At 35.1% G+C, this 23,767-nt stretch overlaps 1 long non-coding RNA gene across 1 annotated transcript; it reads right to left on the minus strand.

Annotated features, from left to right (window-relative positions):
- Positions 1-14: 14 nt before the first annotated feature.
- On the minus strand, positions 15-21,892 carry LOC146993421 (uncharacterized). The gene is made up of 3 exons (XR_015038350.1): positions 21,652-21,892; positions 6,561-6,600; positions 15-165 (listed from the first exon to the last, which is right to left on the minus strand). It is a non-coding gene; the product is annotated as an uncharacterized LOC146993421 (long non-coding RNA).
- Between the last annotated feature and the right edge of the window lie 1,875 nt (positions 21,893-23,767).

Genomic DNA, 23,767 nt, shown 5'->3' on the forward strand with positions numbered 1-23,767 from the left:
ATAAAGAACATAATCATTTTCATATTACAACTGTGTACATTTTACTCTTTCAGCGTAAAATAAGAAAACAGGAATTCGGCAATCTGGAGAAAAATTCTTTCTGATACTGATTGCTTATATATTTACTGCCTTCAAGCTTACTTGTTGTGGAAGAAACTTTTCCTCCTGTAAAAAATAGATAAGTATGATAAGTATTATATAAAGTATGATAAGTATTATACAAAGCCGGTGCACTTATACCTTTAGCGCTTTTACGCATGCGTCAGGTCTGCTTCGAGTTCATCAAAATAGGGTTGAGACAAAAGAGAAATGTTTACTTAACATGCGTGCTTCTGAAAAACCGGTCTGAGGAAACAGTCCATCTCAGCGTATCGCCCCTTTTCAGAATAGAATCGTCGACAGGTGGCGGTTTTGCAATGCGAAAACTAACTGACTGTACGTGGTAGCAATCGGCTGATTCATCGATAGTTGTTCTAACTTGCTCAGTACGATTGAGCGTCGAAAGAGATAAACGAGTTTGTGCGTGTTTGTCTTATTCCTGTCGGTGCTTGCTGTATTTAAATCCTATATAAAAGCTTGTAATTTTTCTTATTTTTTCATTAGTGGTTTCGCCCGCTATCTTGAAACGAGTATTTAAGTTCAACACTTTATTTACATATTTTTGAAAAAAAAAAAAAAAAAGCCATGTCGCAAGCAAAAAAGAAGAAACGGCAATACAGTGCAGAATATATTAAATATGGATTCATAGAAAATTCGACAAACCCATCTTTGCCTTTGTGCCTTCTTTGTTCAAAAACATTTTCAAACGAAGCGATGAAGCCTTCAAAACTTTAAGATCATTTAAATAAAATGCATCCAGATAAGAAAGACAAAAATGTAGCCTATTTTCAAGATCTGGAAAAAAAGCATAATGCTCAGCCAAGTGTATCGAAAGTTTTTTCGATGGCTGCTAAGCAAGACCATGACGGACTTCGAGCTTCATAGAATATCTGTTAATTGCTCAAACAGGTTAACCACACACCATCGGAGAAACGTTAATTTTGCCGGCGATAAAAGAAGTTATAACTACTGTGCTCCATAAACCGGCGGCAGATATAATTCGAAAAATTCCTTTGGGCAATAATTCTGTGCAAAGACGAATTGATGAAATGGCTGAAAACATTAAAGAGTCATTGTGCAATCATCTGAAGATTAGTCAATTTTCAATTCAGTTGGATGAGTCTACTTTACCAACTAATGAAGCATTGTTGTTGTCTTACGTGAGGTTCATTAAAGATGAAAAAAATATGTCAAGAACGTTTATTTGCCAGAAATTTAGAGACAGACACAAAAGGAGAAACCATATTTAAAACGCTGGAAAAGTTTTGTGATGAAAAAGGAATTCCCTTGAAGAATATTATATCAGCTGCTACAGATGGTGCTCCAGCTATGACAGGGTCTCAAAAAGGCTTCATGTCGTACTTAAAAAACAAAATTCCTGATGTGATTGCTGTACATTGCGTTATACATCGACAGCATTTAGTTGCTAGAAATTTAAGTGAACGACTGTTTCAATCATTGCAACATGTCATCAGAGCAGTTAATAAAATCCGAAGCAACTCTTTAAATGACAGATTATTTAATCAGCTTTGTGTTGCTAATGATGAAGATTTTCAACAGATTGATCTTTCACACAGAAGTGCGTTGGCTATCAAAAAGAAATTGTCTGACTCGTTTTTACAATCTGTTTGACTCTGTCATAGAGTTCTTGGAAAACAAAGACACAGCATTGCGCGAAAACCTCATCACATCAGAGAATGATATCGCATACCTGACAGACCTTTATACATTTTTTAATTATATAAATCTTCAACTTCAATTCGATGACTTGAGCTTAATAAAAACAAAAAATATCGTCGCTGCTTTCGTAGCCAAGCTGCTCTTACACAAGAAGAATATCGGCAGACGTGAGTTCCATAATTTTCCCAATTTATCATTATCCTGCAACAACGATGACTTGCTCGTCCACTTCCAATATTTGGAAAATCTTCACATTGAAAGATTCCAAGACATTTTGAAATTGGAAATACCAGGCTGGGTGTTAGATCCTTTTTCAAAAGTCAACATAGCATTATCTCCCCAGCTGGAAGAAGAACTTATAGAACAGACAACGAACGAGGAAATGAAAAGCATATTTAAAGATGGCTACCAACAATTTTCTTCCAGTTCTCCAATGGAAGATGTTTTTTGAATAATTTTGGCAGCAGAAAAATTGAAAGTGTGATTTTCGGACCAACAATGTTGTGCAACAGAAGACTTCTGTGTTTCCTTTTTTCTAAAATAAAATTACATAACATTCCTTTTTTTAAAAAAAAGGAAGCACAGAAGTCTTCTGTTGCGCAACATTGTTGGTCCGAAAATCACACTTTCAATTTTTCTGCTGCCAAAATTATTCAAAAAACATCTTCCATTGGAGAACTGGATTTTCTAGAGGCATTTCACATTCATAAAAATCTTTCTGTTCTAGTTAACGATCCTAATTCCAATCCAAATTTGCCTTCGGCCTTTGAAGAAATTATGTTTTAGTTCTGGTTTCACCAACAGATGGCGCCACTTGCTTATTCTTGTCCAGGCTTTCTTATCTTATTAATCCTTTTTTCCTATCTTGTTCATTTGCGGTTTTTCAGCTGAGGATGGTGGTTCGGTAAAGCCATCGAAACTAGTCCTGTGAAAATTTTGTAAATATAACGCTGATTTTTGTTGTTTGTCTTCTGAATTAGTATTTATTCGGCGTGTTATTGTGTCTTAATCAACTAACTTGTTAAAAATCATCAAATTCATCCATCCCATTAGATTAGTTTTAAAACTAAAATTGATTACCTATCTATATTGTTTCTTTTAATTTGATTAAAATATATTATTAATATTATAAAGTTGCGTTTTAATTGCTCGCAATGGTAAAAATTTCTAGTTTAGAATGTAAGTTTAAACACCAGAACCGACTAATATAGCACACTATAAATTAATTAAAGTAATGAAATTGTGGTTTTTAAGTTTTAGGAGTGTATAAAAAATGGGGGGGGCGATGAAAAATAATTGATTAATTGATTTTCAAAGGGGGCGGTAGAAGAAATAAGTTTGAGAAACACTGGTCTAGAAGATTAAAATAGATTTTGTTATGTATCGTTTTTAGTAAAAATATCTAATGTTTAAATTTTTACACATGTCCTCTAGAAATAACATTTCAATTAATAAATGTCTCACTAGGAATTTTTTTTCAGTAAAAGTGACCCTGAAATTACTTTTAGAAACATTTCGTGATTTACACCATTTACACACAGTAAAACGAATCCGTTAAATTCAGTTTTACGAGTCGTACAAAAATTGCATAGGAATTGCTTGAACTCTTCCGATTTTTAACATTTCTAAAAACATGGAACGTAAACCTCGTACTACTAATACAGTTGACTCCATCTTATCTGGCCTCATTTTTTTAATTGGCCGTTACGGTACTACTAGTTCTTTATTTCTGCGAGTCAGAGCTTCGTTGAGTATTCTAGGAAACAAATTAATGTGTACTGTTCAGTTTCTGCTACGGTGTCGTAATAAAATACCGACACAGAACTCACAAGTGAAACCGTCACTAACAAACGCCACCAATGTAATATTGGTGTTTTGCTGCTTACAATATTATCTGGTGAATCCGTAAAAAGTTAAATAACTCGTTAAATCTTATGCTGCTAAACTAGCAATACCTGAAAAAAACTCATAAGGGCTAATTAATTCAACATTTGTGTGATCGTAATTAAATGGGAATCATTGCGTTGCGTTCTAAAATTCCGGGACTGTGGTAGATAAGGATCGGACAAAAGATAAATTTTAATTCACAAATAAAAAAAACATGACATAAATTTCAAATTAATTCTGGTTTATTAAATATTCTCAGGTCTAAAAGGAATTCTCACAGAATCATCGTTTTATCATAATTTACATAGTTATGTACCACCCAGTAAATTTAATACATTAACTTAATTCATAATTTTGGTATAAAATAACAGATATGCTATATTTAGCACTGTTCAAGCAAGCTATAAAGCAAAAGACAGGTAATTTCAGTTTTTCACCTTCAGGTGTTAAGCATGAATTAATAGTTAGGTGAAGAAATAATTCAGAAAGTTTGACATTTTTTTATACTTTTTTGGGCTTCCGCCTAAAAGTAAGTCTCCAGTAGAACTAAGGAAAAACAAGCGAATTTTTCAAGAAAATTAAATTTAGAGTTCAATTAAGTAAATTCCTTTAATAAAGTTATTTTAGAGCCCGAAGCCAGTTAACATCATCCGTCCTTTACATAATAGTGGGAGGAGTAAAATAGATTGACTTATCTGTCTAGTGAATGCGGTGCCAAGGTTCCATCCGAGATTTGAAGCAAGCTTCTGCCAAGGAATAAAGGCTCTTTAGCTGCTAGATTCACTAAGCTCCCGGTTGCAGAACACGTCGAAAAAAAAGTCAGGGCTTCCGAACTTGATGATTTGAACATTATGCAGAAGCAGGCGAGAATCAACATCAACGGCAAAACGATGACAATGCAATTAGCAAGACTAGGCCAAGAGTCCGATATCCAACAGGTGGAACCCACTAATTGATGATAAAAAGCAGCATGCCAATCGAGGCACATTCTTTCGAAATCACAGCTTTCCATTCTAAATAACAGCTTTCTTCATAGTACATGGTAGGTAGGTATTAACGCTTAACTGGCCACGAACCGCTAGGCTTATTTGGTCGGCCATGCCAGCTCTCATCAAAAGAGGTAGGTGTGATGTGGTGTATTTAATTATGGCAAAGCACACTAGGGCTATCTGCCTAAGGGGAGGGATGCCTTCGTGGAGGACTTTCTAAGGCAAACTGGCTCGTATACACGTTACACATGGGGAAAACCACGAAAACACCCAAGCAGCCAGCCTGTTCGCGGGATTCGAACCTTGGACCGAACTACCAGCGTTCAGCGACTTTACTGCTCGCCCGCTGGTGGGCTCAAAAGAGGTAGGAAACACGAGGAAGAAAAGCGAAACCATCCTTTCTCTTAGTTTAAAAAGATTTACTAGTTTGGGAGCAAAAGCATTTTTATGCTAAACATCGAGAGCTTTTACTTTCTCGAAGTTAAGGTAGGATCAACAAGGTCGGGAGCATAAGTGTAGCTTCTCCCCTTTTGCCTTCGCAGCTCACTCCACGGCAACCAACACTTACCCCGACAGAGCAAAAAAGTGACCTATACTCGAAATTCTTCTTCACTACTTTCAAAAAACACAGGTTAGCACAAAACTCAATTTTCGGCCCCCTCATTAGAGGCCAAATTTCCGCTTTTTCACCCTCAAAGACCAGCTAATACAATTTGCGCACGCTCTACTTATTCCCAAAAGCGGACCAAAACTGGACAGTTAGATCGCCAAGTGAATGACCTACCCTGTAGGTGAAACGTTAACCCTTCCGACCTTTCGTCACGTACTTTCTGTCCTAATGGGAAACAGAAACAAAGCAATTTCTTTCTAGAAAGATCTGCGGAAGTATACGTCACCCCGAGAGAATGACTAGGCTTTCTTTCTTTAATCCTTCACAAGGACACAGAAATCTTGACTAAATGTAAATAACATAAAAAGAATAAAAGTATCATTGAAGAATTTGTTGTTGTTTTTCAAAAAAAATAAAGAACTTACACAACCAAATATTAAAGTAATTAAATAATAAAACATTAAATTAATAAATCAAAGAATTAAATAAAAATTCAGATTTTTCTTAAATAAGAAATGTAATTAACTTGATTTCTTCCATAGCCGATAATTATTAAATCAAGCTATTATTAACATAACAGTACTATTCTGAGACTGTTACAAAGTAAATCATTATTAATAATAACATTGTTAATTACATTTTTGAAAGCTTACGCAATGTATTGTGTGACTACACTGTGTGACCTGAAGTGATGCATCTATGCTCTAATTATAAGTTAAATGCTTTTCATTGCTAAAACAGACCACTGCGCAGTGATGTGACAATTAAAATAAAAATTTTAAATTATGACTTTCTCAAATTTTAATGCAGAAAACGGTTCTTGTATATTTTGTTCGATGTAAATGCGTCAGTGCATGATGACCAATTTTAACACTGAAAAGAGTTTAGTTTGCCTGAGTGTGTATAGTTTAATGTTTAAAAAACAGAAAGTGACTGATTTCATGACTGCTGGGAGCTTTAAACTGAACACGGCTCTTCTTACAATTTCATAAAACAGACGAAAAAAATCGTTGTCTTACGGTCTGGTCTCCCCATATTTAATTCCTTGTTATCTAAATACGACTCGCGAATGGAATATAATCCCGCCTCATCAATACATTTCATTTCAGTAAATGGCTCAGAAAGGGTTATGCGCAAAATTGATGAGAAAACCTAATACGCCTTTTTATTTAATTTTGCTTTCATTATGAAAAATATTTTTGTGTCTTGACATTTAGATTAAAATATAATTATTTGATCTTTCTTAGCAAACTTATAACTGCTAGAAAATGTTTCCGAAACAAAATTTATCTTACTTCAGTCTGCTCTTGAAAACTCGAAACTTCTCTTCCATATCTAAAACAAATAAAAATAAAAAGTAAATTAATTTAAACAGTATGTAAAAGTGTTTGAGTTACTTTTCATTTTCCAAATACATTAGCTTTACCTCAAATGCACTTAAGCATACTTCTATATACAGGATACTTGGAAAATATCTGAGAACAATATATGATCAGGTAGAAGAGACAGAAAAAAATAGATTTTAAAATGGAATGCCTTTATCAAATGGCACGTTGAGTTATACAGGGAGCTGTTGAGCGAAAGATAGAAGTTTTCTGTTGCGTAAGTTGTCATTTCCAGTGCGGATTTCTAATAGTATGCATCGTTATTCGAAGGCATAGGTCGTCTACATCTATTTTATCTGTAGGGCTACAGGTGGAAATGGAGCAGCTGCTCAAAGGAGACACATATAAATTGTTCATTGTACCCCTTATAGCTGCTCCGTTTTAACGGCAGCCTGACAGATAAAATGAATGTCGACGATCTTTGCGTTCAGATAGTAATGGATACCGCTTAAAAACTGTGCGGGAAATGGCAACTTATGCCAGTTGCACATTTTTATCTTCCGCTCCACAGCGCCCTGTACCACCTCAGCACGTTAATTTGGCACACATATTCCATTAAAAAATCTGCTTGTTTTGGTCTAACTAAGCAATGAGTTATCCCGTTCAGGACCAGCCTCGCGTATACGCCACGCAACGATTCCACTCCTACCAGCCCAGCGTCCCGTATACGCGACGCAAAGATTCTGCTCCTACGAGCCCAGCATCGCGTATACACGACATTAAAACGGAACAATTTATTTGAATTTTTGAAACCCAGTAAATGGAGCTAAATGGTAATTGTTTTCACATAGGTTGATTCATACGGCATTTGAACTTCATGTACCTGGCATCAGTTTCTAATTAGATAGATTTATTGAAATAAACAAACTGGGAATTACGGCTCTTTATAAGCGTGAATTAAAAGGGCGTAGGCGTTTTTGTTTATTTCGTTAGGATTTTCATTTTTTTTTTCACTGTTTATTTTCAAACTTAACATAAGCTTTCTTGGTTAATTAAAAAGTAACATTGCAACATTATTACAGAAGTGGAAAGACCAGCAGCTTTCTCGACGCGTAATAAGTCTCACTCGCTCTCATTTCTCAGGAAAGGGCCAGCGTTTTTGTTTTTCTAACTCGATTTAATAGGTTATTATATATAATGCCTTGAATGGTCATTATATATAATGACACAGGCATTATATTTTGGTATATAATGTATTTACTTTACATATAATGTAATTATATATACTGTATATATTGACGTTATCAGTAACGGTTATCTCGCCAGTGGGGGGTGTTTCATTGATCACTTTCCGGTCATCGTGGACACTGTTTTCGATTTAGAAAAACAGGAAGATCCCGATCGTGCTATCAGACATCTTCCTAAAGTATCTCACCCATGTTCAGTGGGAGTTAAATCAGGAGAGAACGTTGGCCAATCCATTCTGTGGATACCTTCCCTTTCCGAGAGCTCCTCAGCAGCCTAAGTCCTATGTGGGCCATGCATTGTCATCCATAAAAAAAAATCCAGACTAATGGCACCTTGGAAAAGATGCACGTGGGCGAGGATAATTTTATGACAGTAACAGTTTCCGTTAAGTGAACCTCGGTCGAAAATGTTGACCTCTGTCCGTTCATCTAAAAACCTCCTCATACAAGCACTCCAGGACCATACCAGCGGTCTATTTCCCTGATATTATTGCGAAGAAACAGTGTCCCTACCTCTCTCCTTATAAGTTGGTGCCGAAAATCGTTTTTCAGATTGAAACGATTCTCTTCGGTAAAAAGAATGTGACTCCTTTGATGAGATGTCCAATCTTTGTGTTCCCTGCACCACTGTAAGCGGTTCCACTGATGGACTGTTGTCAATAGTATGCAGCGTTCAGGACGGCGGACGAAAAAGCTACCTTTATGAAGTCCTCTGGCCATATTAAATCAGGACACCCGTTTTCCAGTTGCCATGCGCAGCTGCCGAGCTAAGTTGGCAGTTATCTGGTTTCGATCTCTTTTCGCCTGCAAGGCAATGTATCAGTCATCAGTCATCATTGTTTTCCTTATCAGACCATCATCAACCTTTCTTACAGCTGTGTCTGTTGTCTGTCTTTCCAACTCGTCATGTAACACTTATTACTTCCAAACTCTCTGCCGACAGACGTTAAACTACACACCTCCTCAAGCTTGCTCATCATTCTACTGAGTGAAAAGGCGTCCTGATGTTCTGTTACAGCGATACTTGCATATACAATATCACTTTCACTTGCAGAAGAATGCCTGAAAATGAGCGTTCCTTTCTCTTTTTAAGTTGCCTCGCATTGGATGAGCTGATTCCTCGCTTTTTGCGTGCCCTGACGTACACTCTGAAGTCATGGTGCTGATATCTACATGTGCATAACCTACCTTTTAAGTGGCTTTTCATTCTACTGATCGCAAGAAGCCTTTTTCAACAATTTCATGCTCATAAATTGAAAAATAAATTTGCTGTCAAAGTTTTGCACACTAGTATATTATGGTATTTTTAAACTGATGTAACACACTTTGCTTTTTTTAGCAAATTCCACGATCTTGAATAGGGTTGACTTATTTCACAAATCGATAAAATCGGTAATTTTCATCACAGATTTTTGTTATCTCTAACATGAATACCTTCGCAGAAGACTTAAATTTTCCAGAGTCATGAGCAAGCGTCTCAGAGAGATTCACTGCATATAATATAAGAAAATGTTGAATTATATTTGCACTTAGTGTCTAAAAAGTATAGCAGCATAACACGTTTGCTTAATATAGGTCTTTTGCATGCGTTTTCAACTGCTAATATTCTCAAAATAATGTAGATAATTTCATGGGGATAATTTCCCACTAAAGCCCTGATAAAAAATTAGTTATATGAACCAAAAAATCTTCTTTTAGTACCAGTAGAATGCTACTGATTTCCTTTGACTTTTACCGCTTTCTCTTGATCTTTAATAATCATATATGTATTTCTTTCTGATGTCAATGGAATCCTATCGATACCCATACAACCTGCATCAATGTCAATCGAACTTTCTGCTTGTTTGTATTTATTACACTAATTTTGATTTCTACTGGTTTTCTTATAGAAACTTACTGATACCAGTACAATCGAAATGAGTGTCTATAGTTTTAATGGGTTCAATGCAAGTTTTTACTGACTTTGTAATATTTTTCTTCCTCTATACTACGTGCCTTCGGTGAGTAAATGGAGAGTATCTCCGGCTAGCAAGGTCCGGAATTCAGCTAGCAAGTTTCGGAATTCAAATCCCGGTGAAGGCATTGTTCATTTTCCCTGATCTCAGTTTCGATAAACCAACATTAGGAAAGTTCTTTCGCAAATAATAAAAATTAACAGAGATTAACACTGGTACCAGCAAGGAAAAATTCATTAGTATTGATGTTAGCTAATGATTATTCTTTTAATTTCATTGTTTAAATTTTCCCTATTTATTTCTTTGTTACGGCTTGGAGTGAGGTTTCTTCAGTTTTGTTACCAACAGAAACCATGCTAGAAAACCGACACTAAACTTATAAGATATTTTCTCACTCCTTTCAGCATGCCTTCGTTGCGTAACGGTTAGCACACTCGGCCCGTATTCCACAGCTCCAGATTCGAGTCCCGTCGAGGACATTGCTTATTTTTCATGTATTTCTTCAAAAATACCTAATGACACTACGATCTCTCTTCATAACCATCTCCGTAAATCGACCACTTCTGAAAGCGACCATCATTCTTGCGAACATACGCGACCATTAACATTGATCATGACCTCTTTAAGGTGACCAAAGTTATCTGGATCGGTAGGTGGTCGTCTTAGAGAGCGTTCACTGTAAATGCTCATTTTCTTCGGTTTATTTTTTTCATTTTTTATCCAAAACAATAATGAACTTAACTATAATCAATGATAAAAATGCTTTATACGCATATGTATGCAAAATTATTCTCTCTAAAGCGACCAGCGACAGTTCCAAGCGAATCTGATCCTCTCTGGGGATGATCGCTTTAAAAAATTCGTATTCAATTTATACTTATAATCACAAAAATGCTGATCACTTTTTGCAGTAGTTGTCTTAGGGATTGTCAAATCAGATTTCATTGGATATATATATGCAGGGTGATTCGCTTAAACTTTCACAAACTTCATGATGGGCTGTATTTATCAAAGGCTTTCGTAACACATTACTCGAGTAGGGCGTTGTTGTGGGAAAGGTAAAAGCCACCTCGTACGAAATTCGACATTCGGCTATCAAGCTTAGAACTAGGATGGAAAGCTCCGTTATTTCCGAGTTACCGCATGTATGTGGAATGGCTGCTTATAATGGACGAGTCGCTATGGGTTTGTATAGGGAGCGGTACCGTAATAAGCGGATTACGAATCACCAGACGTTTTCAAGCCTGCATCAAAGATTTTGCGATATAGTATCTTTTGATACAACCATAGAAATCGGGAACGAAAGACACGGACACCTGAAGTAAAAGAGATAGAGAAAGGAATGATAAAGATAAGATGCAGATGTGGTAGAGATAGAGATGCAGAAAGGAATCTGCATATCAGCACACTAGCGATAGCTACAAATCTCTCCTTTTGCCAAACCATTGTCTATAGAATCCTACACTCTAACCGCATGAGCAGTGCGTACAGCATCTGCCTGTTGCTGATGCCGCGACTTATATTGGCTGAAGGATACGAGAAGAAGGATACAAGCAGAAGTGTGTGACGAACCCCATTTTCCGTTTGATATCTTTTTCAAAGACGGGATATATTTCACCACAGAAGGTTCCTAAAATGCACATAATACACATTTATGGACAGTGGATAACTCCAAGAGTACCGGAGCAAATGAAGCTCAACGCTGGTTTCCCGTCAGTGTTTCTTGGGGCATTTTAGGCGATTACCTATTACAGCCACATCTTATGCCTGTTCGTCTGGACGAGCAGTCTTATAAGATTTTTTTGAAGGCAAGATTTTTCCGAATTCTTAGATAAGCAAAGCATTCAGCAGCCGCAGTGCAACGATATGCGGTTTCAACCTGATGGCTCCCCAGCCCATTTTACTGTTTCCATTAGGCAACACTTGAATTCAACATTTTGTCAAAGCTGCATTGCTCGTCGTTGTTCTATTCATTAGTCTGCACGTTCGCTGGACATGTCCTACCTAGATTTCTTTCTTTAACGTTACCTGAAAAGCCTGATATACGAAACACACCTTGATATACGAAACACACGTGGCCAGTAAGGAGGAACTTGTCACGGATATTAGCCTTCATTTCCCTAATTGTCAATGCCAGAATATTTAAATTTGGTAACGCGCGTGAAGAAATGCAAATTCTACTGTGAAGAGAAACAGTTTAAATACCGAGTTTTAGAATGAAAGTCTGAGAGAGAGTTAGGCTATTGCCGTTACCTCTGTTGCGTGAGCTTCTACTCTCGGAGTTATTGCAGGTTTACGTGGCATAACAGCATTTACTTTGCAGCCACTAATTTCGACGCGGTTTTAAGTAACAGGAGTTTTCTGAGCCCTGTAGCGTAATTTCTACTACTTGCGAATATTTTCGAATTTTAGTTTAGTTCCTGGTTATTTCAGTTACCGCTCAAAGGAGGCGTAGTGTGTTAGTATCAAGTTGAAGCACTGTAAATTATAAAAGAATTTAATAAAGGGTACTTTTAACCCTTTTCCTGTTACGTTCCTACAAGAACTTACCACACGTACGATTGTCACTTAGAAGATAGATAAGCAAGTGGTTCTCCCAAGACAAATAGGTATAAGGTTTGGCTGTAATGTTTCAGAACTGTTGCACTTATTCTGTTGCTATTAATGAAAAATGTGATATGTACGTTAATTAAATTTCAACTATGTCTTGCAGAACTTTTCATGCGGGGCAATTTTACTTGCATGACACAAAAAAGTTTGGAAACTTTTTTATTTGAATTATTCTGAAAATTAGCAAGAAAAGACATTTTTATTCCTGTCACCATGCATTTCCACGCGGAGCAAGGCGTAAATATTGATTTTTGCAGCAGGTTAGAATTGACAACAGAAATTAACAAATAAGTTCCACCTTCATCCACTCCATGATGCTAACTAAAGCAAGCGGAGCTAAAACTTTACGCTTCTCCTTCTCTAATATTCCTACCCCGAACATTCTCCGTGAAACGGTCGCTTCGGGGAGGCAAATTCAAATGAGCAAGTTGCTTCGCCCCATCTTGCATAACAAACCAAATTACAAAAGTTAAATTTTAAAATTTCTTTCTAACCGTTCACAAAGCTACTACAGACAAAAAAGTAGTAACTAAATGAAAGAGAACACGCTAAATGGAAAAAATTGGAAAGTATTTAATTTAGAAACATACCTACCGAAATGTTCAAAACTGTTTACTATAACAATGCCGTATTCCGTGATCATGTGTTTGATTGGCATGCTCTATTTCGAGAGAGAAGGGAAGGTATGGAAATGACCATCAAACAGACTTTCTAAAAAATTGTGGAAAACGTTAGCTGGCCTTCCACCTGTAAATTCTTAATCGATTGCTGAAGTGGAAATTGAACAGTGGCAGTTGGATTATTCTGTCTAATAAACAAAGGCACATTCAGCTCTGAGTATTACCCAATTCTTAAAAGGGGTGTTGGAAACCATATGTGAAATTACCAGGCTCAGTTACTTAGCCTGCTGTCATGACATGGGTTCTGCCAATTTCTTACTTTTTTAAGAACTGAAACTGTCATTGAAAGGACAATGTTTCATGAATGTTGGGAATATCAAGATAACCTTGTCCGTCAAAGTTGACAACATTTCGATAAATGACATCGAAAACAGCCGTGAATATCTAATGTGGCGATTAAATTATGCATCAAGAAAGAAAAAGATTATTTTGAATAATCATGTTTTCCATCATTTAACCAATGTCTAACTCTCCTCAATCCAACAGCAGTTCTGGAAATTTATTGTCAAGCTTTGCATATTAGAAGTAAGTCCAGGCTCTGGAGCAATGTCTTATTTATTCGACATGAGTTACTTGAATTACTTAACTATTTTAATGAAGAGATTACGTTGTAAAGGATATATAGTTTTTGCTTTTCTGAATTCTTTTTCCTCTCTCCTTTTAATTTCTGACAGTCATGATCTTGCTTTTTATCGTTCATGTGGATAATTTGATTAATTTGATCCCTTCCTTGAAAGGAGGGAAAGTTTCTAAATTAAATACTTTCCAGTTTTAGTCCATTTAGCATGTTATTTTTCATTTATTTACAACTTTTTTGCTGTAGTAGCTTTCTGAACGGTTAGGAAAAAAAATTTTAAATTTCAGTTTTGTAATTTGGTTTGTTATTCAAGGTGGAGCGAAGCAACTTGCTCATTTCAATTTGACGCCTTGAAGCAACCGTTGCTCCGAGGAGGTTTGGAATAGTAATATTAGAGAAGGGGGGAAAATAGCATACAATTTAAACTCAGCTTGCTTTCGCTTTTCCGGGTTTTTTCGCTGTCGAGGCATATTTTTCTAATGGTTATTGCATGGGTAAATAACGCCAGGGAAATTGGTGACGTGAAGAAATAAAATCTTGGCTTCCAAGAACAACATGGTCACCTAAAAACATTGACAAGGTAAACATTTCTCTGTTGCGATCCCCTTAGCGCTCTGCCCACCAACTTGAAGTTGCTGCTGTGTTGCCTGCTCGTTCTGTAAGGCGAATCTTTCATAAAGAATTGAAATTTCATCTCTCCAAATTGGCTGTGGTGCAGTTAAGTAGAACGTGCGTTATTGGAGTCCTTATAACACCGGGCCACTGCGTCCCCTACATTCATCAGCGTCCCGTACATTCACAGCGTGTAGATGTTTGGTGTACACTTCGCGAGTTGAAATAATTGGTCTATGATTTTTTGAAAAATAAGAACGGGCAGTTTCGGTGATTTCTGACCGTTATGTCTCGTTGAGTCTGACCGTTATGTCTCGTTTAGTGTTGGCAGGAGTTTTTCTTGCCAACACTCAACGAGATGGATGTGGGCGTGTATGGTTCCAGCAGGACGATGCCACGGCACTCACAGCGGGTGTGTTTGCGTGTCTGTTTTTCTGCAACACTTCCCAGATCGTCTCATCTCCTTCAGAGACGATCTGCTTGAGGGTCATGGCCAGTTTATGAAAATGCTTTATTTTTTCGTTATTTATTTATTGCATAGCCTCTTTGAAGCAAATATATCTAGGTAAATTAATGAAAGAGGTCCCCCGTTATCTAATAATTACAAACTTATTTTGCAAACAGCTCGTCCTTGTCGAAGTTTCATCGGATCCCACTTTTTTTTGGGGGGGGGGCTGCTACAACATTGCTTTTTCTATTTTACTCTGCCTTGTTACGAGAAATACAAAAAGAAAAAAGTTAAACAAAATAATAATAATAATAATAATAAAAGCATCTTATATGCCATGCCTGTAGAGTGTAAACAAAGGAATTTAAATTCGAGCTCATCCAAAATTTAAATTTAGACAAACAAACCAATATTAAACTGGCTTATTTGTAATAAAATTCAATCCATTTCGAAAACAGTCTAATACAGATCTCTCTTCTTCGGAAACAAAACATTTCTCTCATTTTTACTCAAAATATATGTCAAAACAAAGTTCCTTTTTTATCTGGTTTTAAATTATAATCTTCGGGAAAGAAGAACAGTACTGAGAGTAAACGTTTAAATGTAGTTACATTCACATCTTACCTTTTGCTTCTTGTATACATATTTATTTCCTCTTATTAGCAGCAGATCTTAGCTTGTTTTTAGGATAGTTATTACGGTTATTAATTTATTCGCACTCTCAGTTTCATTTCATTGATTTTTTAGGACATACTTAGTGAAAATGTATTTTTATTTGTTACATTTTATGTAACATTTATAAAAGATTACAATTTTAGTAAATTATATTTATTTCGTATCTTATCGGTCATTTTTAAGTATTTTTGCATATTTAATTTTCCTAATAACTCTTTAGTATAATTTTCCATTAATAGATGGCAGCACGTTGTTTATACTTGAACACATTTTTTTCCTTTTGCCATATTGAAATTGATTACTATTCTATTATTTATGGCTTTTCATCTGGCTAAAATGTATTCATTTTAATATTTTTTAACATATTTAGGGAGTATTTATTTGCTAATTATATCTTTTTCATTCGTTTTAAATACTGTCGTTGAAAATAACAATTGACAGCATTATACCTATTTTGGGGCCGTCGTCTTTAGAGTATGCGAAACCTGCTACCCATGCTCATACATTCAAAGTTGGAAAAAAAAAAAAAAAATTATTTTTTTAGCTGAATTATGGTTAATTATTTTAAACGCACATCTTTGCAATATATCGCGGAATTTATTTAGAATAAGAAATTTAAAACAAAATAAAGTGCGCGCAGTCGTGTCGTCTTTCTTTTTGCCCAGAGACTGCAGGATACTTTTCAGTCAGAGTAATTAGTTTTCGATATGTTTCACAGGGGCAAACGGAACTTCTTTTTCCCGCAACGTGCCGAATGGCGCGAATTTCGCGTAGCTGACAGCATATTTGTTTTGTAGCATGCAGCTGAAAGACAACGTTTTCACCATTGAAACTTAGTGCGGCTTATATTTACTTTTTAGGTATGACAAAGGCGTCTTTTCTGCTTCGAGGCTTACACTGTACTGCACATTTAGTTAAGGTTGGCTTATTTCTAATTTTCTAACAAAATTCCACAAAATAATGTATTAAATCTTAAAATAAAGTAGAGTATCTTCTGTAGCAATTTGAAGCATGGAGGTGCTTTTAAAAGACCTAATCAACAGATGTTTAGTTTCCGACTTTCTCTGAAAAAACAAATAACTTACAAATGATAAACCTTAAGCAGCATGTGCAGTAAATATAAAGATAAAAACGTAACTCATTATCAAACTACTTGATGCAAGAAAATTACCCAGTTAATAATTAATGATGTTGAAAAAAGGTTTTCTTTTGGCCTGGTCAGTTCTTCAATATTGCGAGAAAAAACTAAGGATGGATTCAGAAATTTCATCTCGTTATTATTATATATTTTTATGGCATGAAAAATCTATTTATACTGAGATCTTAAATTCAGACAAAGCACTGTTCCGATACATCTTAATTTTTGAGAAATCATAATTCCAGCAAAGCTCTAGGACAAACTCCGGCATTTTTGTTGTACAATTAAAATGCAATATTGATATAAACTTATGTTATTAATACAGTATTCTGTTTAATAAAACTAATATTGGTACCAGATACTGAATGAATTCCTCTTTTCCTGTGAAGAGCAAAAGAGGGACAAAATTGAGTAGCTGAGAAAAAAAAATCCTCCACGTCAAAATGCAGAAAGGGGGATTCTTATGAGCTGTACTCATCTGGTCAAAACGCGGATTAAAAGCTAAGATAAAGAAAGATGCATATTGATATGAATGCGAATAGAGAGAAATATTTACCTTTCTTTTATTCTTGGCATCATCTTTTGTTTCTGTTGATTTACTCACCTTTCATTTGTTATATTATTTTACTTAATTTCTATAACATTTCTTAAAATTTATTATTAATTGTTTCTTATTTTTATTTAATTTTAATGACATTTTAATTTATTACTTTCTTATTAATTTGACTTCATTCCTTAACACCCCTTTGTATTTTATTTAATTTTAATCATTTATTATTTAATGTCATCATATTTACATCGTGTATTCCTAATCATCAAATTATTGTTTTAATTATACATAATTTCTATTATTATTTTGTTCATCGGTTTCTGTTCACCATTCCTACTACGTTTCGTAGAGCTAATTTCTAATTTTAGAAATTAATCCCTGGTTGCAATATTAGAACAAGTTTAGAGCTTTTCACGTGCGAGCGGTCGAGCAAGATCGTCATTTAAATAAGAGAATAGAAATATCTATAAAGCTTCATAAAAATGCTGTTAAAAAGGGCAGCAATATCTGGTGAATTAAATGCATTTTTTCAAATAAGAGCAGCCATTTAGAAACCTTGATTTGTCTGTCAGTTCCACAAACAGATAAAGTTGTATGAAATTGATATATTAAATAACGGAAAAATTAAGCATGGATGTTTCTTATTGCTCTGAAATGATTTTATAGATTGAAATTCAAACGTTCGTATGAATACCCCAAAAATGAGATAGTAACTTCAGTTCCCTTCAGTGGAAGAGGATAGTTAGTTAATACACAAGGAAAAAGGAAGTTTCCGAAATGGAATGTAGATCAGAAAACATAAAATTACTTAAGTGTATTTTGAAATTGTAATATGTCCAAGTAAATATGCGAAAAGCTTGATTTTTATAAAGAACATGAATTTACTAGCTTTCGATATCCAGAGAAATTTCCTTCTTCTAATTTCAACGAAATTCTGTTAAATAAACATAACACTAGTCCTGCGAATTATATGAGCTTACCATTTTAATCAACTCAACCAGAGTCGTCTTTTACCAGAACTAAAATGAATCAGTGGGTGATTAGATTATACATAATGCTACATGCATAAACCAAGTAAAATTAATTTATTACTCTACGCTATAAATTGTTTATAAACCTTAAATGGAATGCTTCCAATTCAGAATAAAAATTGGCGAATTTTAAATTTGCATTATGTGCATTTCATTATGTTATATGCTTTACAGTATTAAACAACTGTAGGTATCTTTTGGGTATACATAATACTACTAACTTCATCCGTCATGTAAAGCAACAAACCCTTTATGAAAATTCAGGTTAATTCGCTGCTTATTTAATCTAGAAAGAAGGAACATGGGAAACTGAACTGTCAGTTTTTAACCAAATTCTTTAATCAAAATCACAATAACAACCTTGCATTTAGCGTACACATATTAAAACACTCAATCGATTTCGAGGGTAGTTAAAGGTCCCTCTTCATCAGGAGAACGAAATTACTGGAAAGGGGGAAAAAAGAAGAAAATAAAGATATTGGAAAAGGAGTCTCAGAAACACGTGGTCGTTGTCAGCAACGCAAGGGGTCGTAACCGGATTTTGAATCAGAGTTACACTGGTCGCCTACTTTTACTGAGCCAGGCTATCTGATCAAACATAAAACACGTAGACTAAAACGCGAAAAATTAGCGAAGTCAAACAATAGGGAACGAGGGGCAACTGCACCTTCACGCACCAAGTCTGAACCTCGAATAAAGGAAAAGCATTTCCAAGTTCTAAGTTCAGCTGGATGCGCCGCTGATTAACTTGCAGGATTTGCAAGTTTTGTTCCGGCTGTCTGAGCTAGTTCCTATAAAGCGCTGAAAGTAGGAGAATGCATGAGTGAGACCTAAGTCAGGATTGCAGATGTTGAGAGGGCGTGACTACCTTGTCACGTGAGGTGTGAAGTAGTCGTTAATACGTTGGGTGATTTCAGGCTAGAAATGCTGAAGAAAACATTAAATGTACAAAATTGCAGAAATAATTACATAAAAGGGAAATTTTTCTAGTAATCAGAGTAACAACATATGGAATAAACCAAATTTCATCACTACAGTCAATAGAGTCTAGCAGTCCTGTAAGTTGAAGTTCTGAGTCCATGATAACGTGATGAGGGTGGTGTAAACAGAATCCTGTTTTCATTATAACAGTCGAAGATGTTTCAGGAAAGCAAATATGCAATAATTTTAGTAAGAGTTACAAAATAACAGAATAAAAGCAGAAGAAATGTTAACACAAAATACATGTATACAAATTCAAGATGTCTATCCCAGAGCATACTTAGAATAAGTCACATATCACGTGAGCGGAATCAGACATTCTGATTCGCTTAGCGTAAACTTGTCCAAAACTGATGAAAAGAGTAAAATAATTAAATAATGGGTTGCAATAGCGAAAAATCACTATTTTTCCCATGTTCTTCAATGGGATAAATATAAGGAATATCAGAAATTTCAGTCCTAAAAATGCAGAAAGTCCTACAACAATTCTGAACATAGAACTCAAATTCTTAGGTCACGTGGGAGGTCACTCTCCCAGGCGCTGACTTTTAGAAGTGCTTCTTGAATATTGAGGAAAAGCAGTATTCTGGAGTAAAGTAAAACAAAATAAGAGTAAAATCACTATGTACAGATAAAATTTTCACTAACTTGATATCAGGTGGGGAAATTTTCGTTTCCACTAAGTATGTATGCTGCGAAAGGTCGAAGAAATCGATCATCGGTGAGAACTTCATAATGAAACATGTTGAAATGATTCACGAAGTTACACTCCTGCGCAATTTTGAAGAATTTATCGTTAAGTTTTCGCAGATGTACCCCGATGGTATCGATTTTGAGGTCCTCATGGAGGGTCTTGTTGCGGACATAATAGTGTGCGTTCGTGATAATACGCAGGAGTTTATTTTGAACGATTTGGTGTTTGTTTACATCTGAGTCTTTGGCTGCCGCCCACGCAGGAGATGCATAAGTCAAAATAGGTATAATTGTGGTGTGATGTATTTAATTATGGCAAAGCACACTAGGGCTATCTGCCTAAGGGGAGGGATGCCTTCGTGGAGGACTTTCTAAGGGAAACTGGCTCGTTGGTCTAATTGTGGAGAGATAAACAAGTGAAAGCAAAAACAACTTCCGTAACGGCTTTTTATATCCTCCGGTAACCAAACGCGACTTGGTGCATGAAGGTGCAGTTGCCCCTTGCTCCCTATTTTTGCCTTAGCTAATTTTTTTGCGTTTTAGTCTATGTGTTTTATGTTTGATCAGATAGCATGGCTCAGTGAAAGTAGGCGACCAGTGTAACTCTGATTCAAAATCCAGTTACGACCACGTGCGTTCTGATCTGATAACGACCACGTGTTTCTGAAACTCCTTTGACAATGCTTTATTTTTCTTCTCCCCCCCTTTCTAGTAATTTCGTTCTCCTGATGAGGAAGGACCTTTAGCTACCCTCGAAATCTATTGAGTGTTTTAATATATGTACGCTTACAATGTTGTTATTGTGATTCTTATTCTCACATTGGCGTGTTTCTCTTCTATTCCAAAATTCTTTAATATGCGTAAGAAACTAATGTCTGATTTCTAAAGGCACTAATTATTTTCGGATTCCATAACTTAAATAACTGAAAATTAAATTATTTAATTCTTATATTTAAAAATGAAGTCGCAAAATTAGGGAGAAAAAAACTGCCAGTATTATTCTTTGCTTAACATTGAATAAAGGAAAATTTTCTGTTAACATTAGTTTTTGGAAATGAAACATTTAAGGAGGAAAAGTGCAAATTCAAGCTATTCAATGTGTACGCTGCGTATACATAATTTTGTTTGTATGGATATATAATCCATAAGTAACAAACTTTTCTAAAAAGAAGTAAGTAAATCTTTCTCTGTAAATTGATAAAGGAAGCGAGAAAAAGCATTCTAATCATTCTGCCATATAGTATGATAACCAAGACATATGCAGTGTTTTATGTGAGTTTAGCAAATGTAAGAAGCGAAATAAAAGGAAGAAATTTTTTGTGTCAGCTACTGTTCTACGGAAACAAATTTTTTACTTTAAGGTATTTCACTCAAATTCCTGAATTTCATATAAATACATCCACTATAATCCACTGTAATACATTCACCCTTTTTTCTATAAAAAGACTCACTTAGAATCGTTAACTTATAGCCCGTTTATTTTTACAACTCGTATTGAAGAAACTTGAGTACTTTAAAGAATTAAAGATATCTGTTTTAATACAAATTTGAAAAGAAAAAATAATTTCTAGTTAATTTATTTGCAGTTGTTTCAATTTCTTCAAAACTAGATAATACCGGACTATGAGCATTTTCTGTGGTTATTTTTGTTCCGTACCTACTTTTACAACATTTATTATTTTATAACATTTCCGAAATTTCTGTGATGAATCAAACTTTTATATGTCAGTTAGGGAAAAAAATGTCCAAAATTAATTATTAATTTAATAGAAGAAAACAGAGTATCAGAATCAATGTTTAAAATTATGTAACAGACAAGTATTTGTTTAACCCCGAACACAAAAATCTGTAATGAAAAATTTACCTGGGCCGTGAAAGGTGACCATACATTTCGTCTAGTTTCTCTAGCAAATGAAGAGTCTTCAGCATAATTTGCAGTTCTTCTACTGACACAGCGCCTTCTTTCCTAGCAAAAACACCGCTGTGGGCCAGAACCACGATCAAAGTCGTTGCCAAAGTCAACATCGACATCTTTGATCTAATACTTACAATAACCTCTTATTCTACAAGCTGACAGAAATGAGAGGCCAAAAAGCTCATCTGAAGCAAATGTTTCCAACGAAGCCCTTTTAATCTCCTCCCGTAGAGTTATGCCTGGCGAATCATAATTTATTCTGCGTTTATTGTACTTAAGAATATAATATTTAACGTCCTGGTCCATTTCCTCTCCACTCATACAAATATAATAATGTCAGCAAGTATCTAAGAATAGCAATAAAAGGGAATTAAAACTTTCCTTGCTGAAAAATATGTTCTTGTTTTTGTCACACTATATGCACATGCGCATTTATAGTTTATAAGATCATCATTAACATTTTCTTTTATAAAAACATACAAAATCCTTTCCAATGATGCATTTAGACACGTTTTCATTGAAACTTACTGTAAAAAGCAAAGTGTAATAGCGTAAAGCCTTAATACTTTTGCAATATTTTTCTTCTTGGAATATGAACAAAGCAATGATAACAAAGATTCAGAAGATTATTAGCTGAGGTTATGAATTCCGTTCATGAAGACATTAGTTTTTTCATTGTAAAAGATAGAAGATGCGAATAACCTTCTTAATTAAATAATTTGGAAAATAATTTTATGTTTCTATGTTAAGTAATAAATATTTCTAATTTAAGTCTTTGCATTCTTAAAAATAATTTTAAAGCATTTTGTAGTAAACTGAAAGATTTCTTACTTAGCTTTATAAAAAATGATCTTCGTGCGTAGTATTCTTATCGCAACCTTTCATCAAGCAACACATTACAAGGAAAAATTGTAAAAATTATCTTAGAATAGTGATAAATAAATACAATATTTGAAATAAAATTAAATTCTAAACTATGCTTTGCTGTAACGAGTGTTAAGTGCGTGGAAACTTAATTCCCTTGAGTCTTAAGCGTGTAAAAGAATTCTTGACAGTCGCTCAGACAGTATAGTGGTTAGGGGAGCCTACTATGGTACCAAAGGGCCCGTGTTCGAGTCCCGGAGAAGACACGGATGTTTGTAAATGCATTTTGTCGGTGCGGCATGGCGGCACTCAAATATGCGGGGAGGTCGGAAGTCCTCTCGTGTGGATCAGTGGAAGGGAAGACACGTACAATGGTGGTGTCTCATTGATTCTATCTTCTGGAAGTTGAGAAGTGGTCTGGTCAGCAGACTTCAATGAATATCTTTTACAAACAAGACACTTGTTTATTACTTTCTTGACAAACTGATGTCATTTTGGGATCCAAAAGCGACTTCGAATTTCAGCTAAGGTCGTTGCTACTCCTCCATACATCATTTTAGCATGTGCACTTTCTACTATCAAATTCGTTAGCCAGGAGTCTCTTGAAAGAATTCTCGGATGTTTTTCATCATGTGACAAACTAGAATGCTCTAATCTTCCACCTGCTCTCAGTATCCGTTCTGTTCTAAAAATGGGTTAAAACGATATAAAGATGATTTCTTTTCGACTTTATTCGCTTTCTTCAGAGACTCGATTTCTTTGGGATAAAAGCGTTCTTGTTCAGATCGAGTCCAATAACTTTCCGTATCTACTAATTCTTCAGTTATTAATGGACCTGTTAAATGGTTTGTTTTCCTAATTTTACCAATGAATCACTTCATCCAACCAGTTATTCTTAACAATTTTCTTAAATGACTATATTTTGAGCCTTTCTTCAACTGCTGTGCACACAAATCCATAAATATCATTAATGTTCTTCCTCCTCTCGAAGCCAAATCAGCGGGATTGCATTTACCGGGGCAGTAATGCCAATTTTCTGTGGAAGTTAAATTTTGTATTTCCTGAATACGATTTTTAACGAAAAGCTTAAATTGCTTTGCACAGTCTTTTATCCAGAAATGTGTGATTTTCGAATCAGTCAAAAAAAAAAAAAAAAAAAAAAAAAAAAAAAAAAAAAAAACACAAGAAAGTTGTAACTTCA

Source organism: Stegodyphus dumicola, chromosome X1 (assembly GCF_044657685.1).
Source record: "Stegodyphus dumicola isolate Sdum_Otavi_A_Nest chromosome X1, ASM4465768v1".
Lineage (NCBI taxonomy): Eukaryota > Metazoa > Arthropoda > Arachnida > Araneae > Eresidae > Stegodyphus > Stegodyphus dumicola.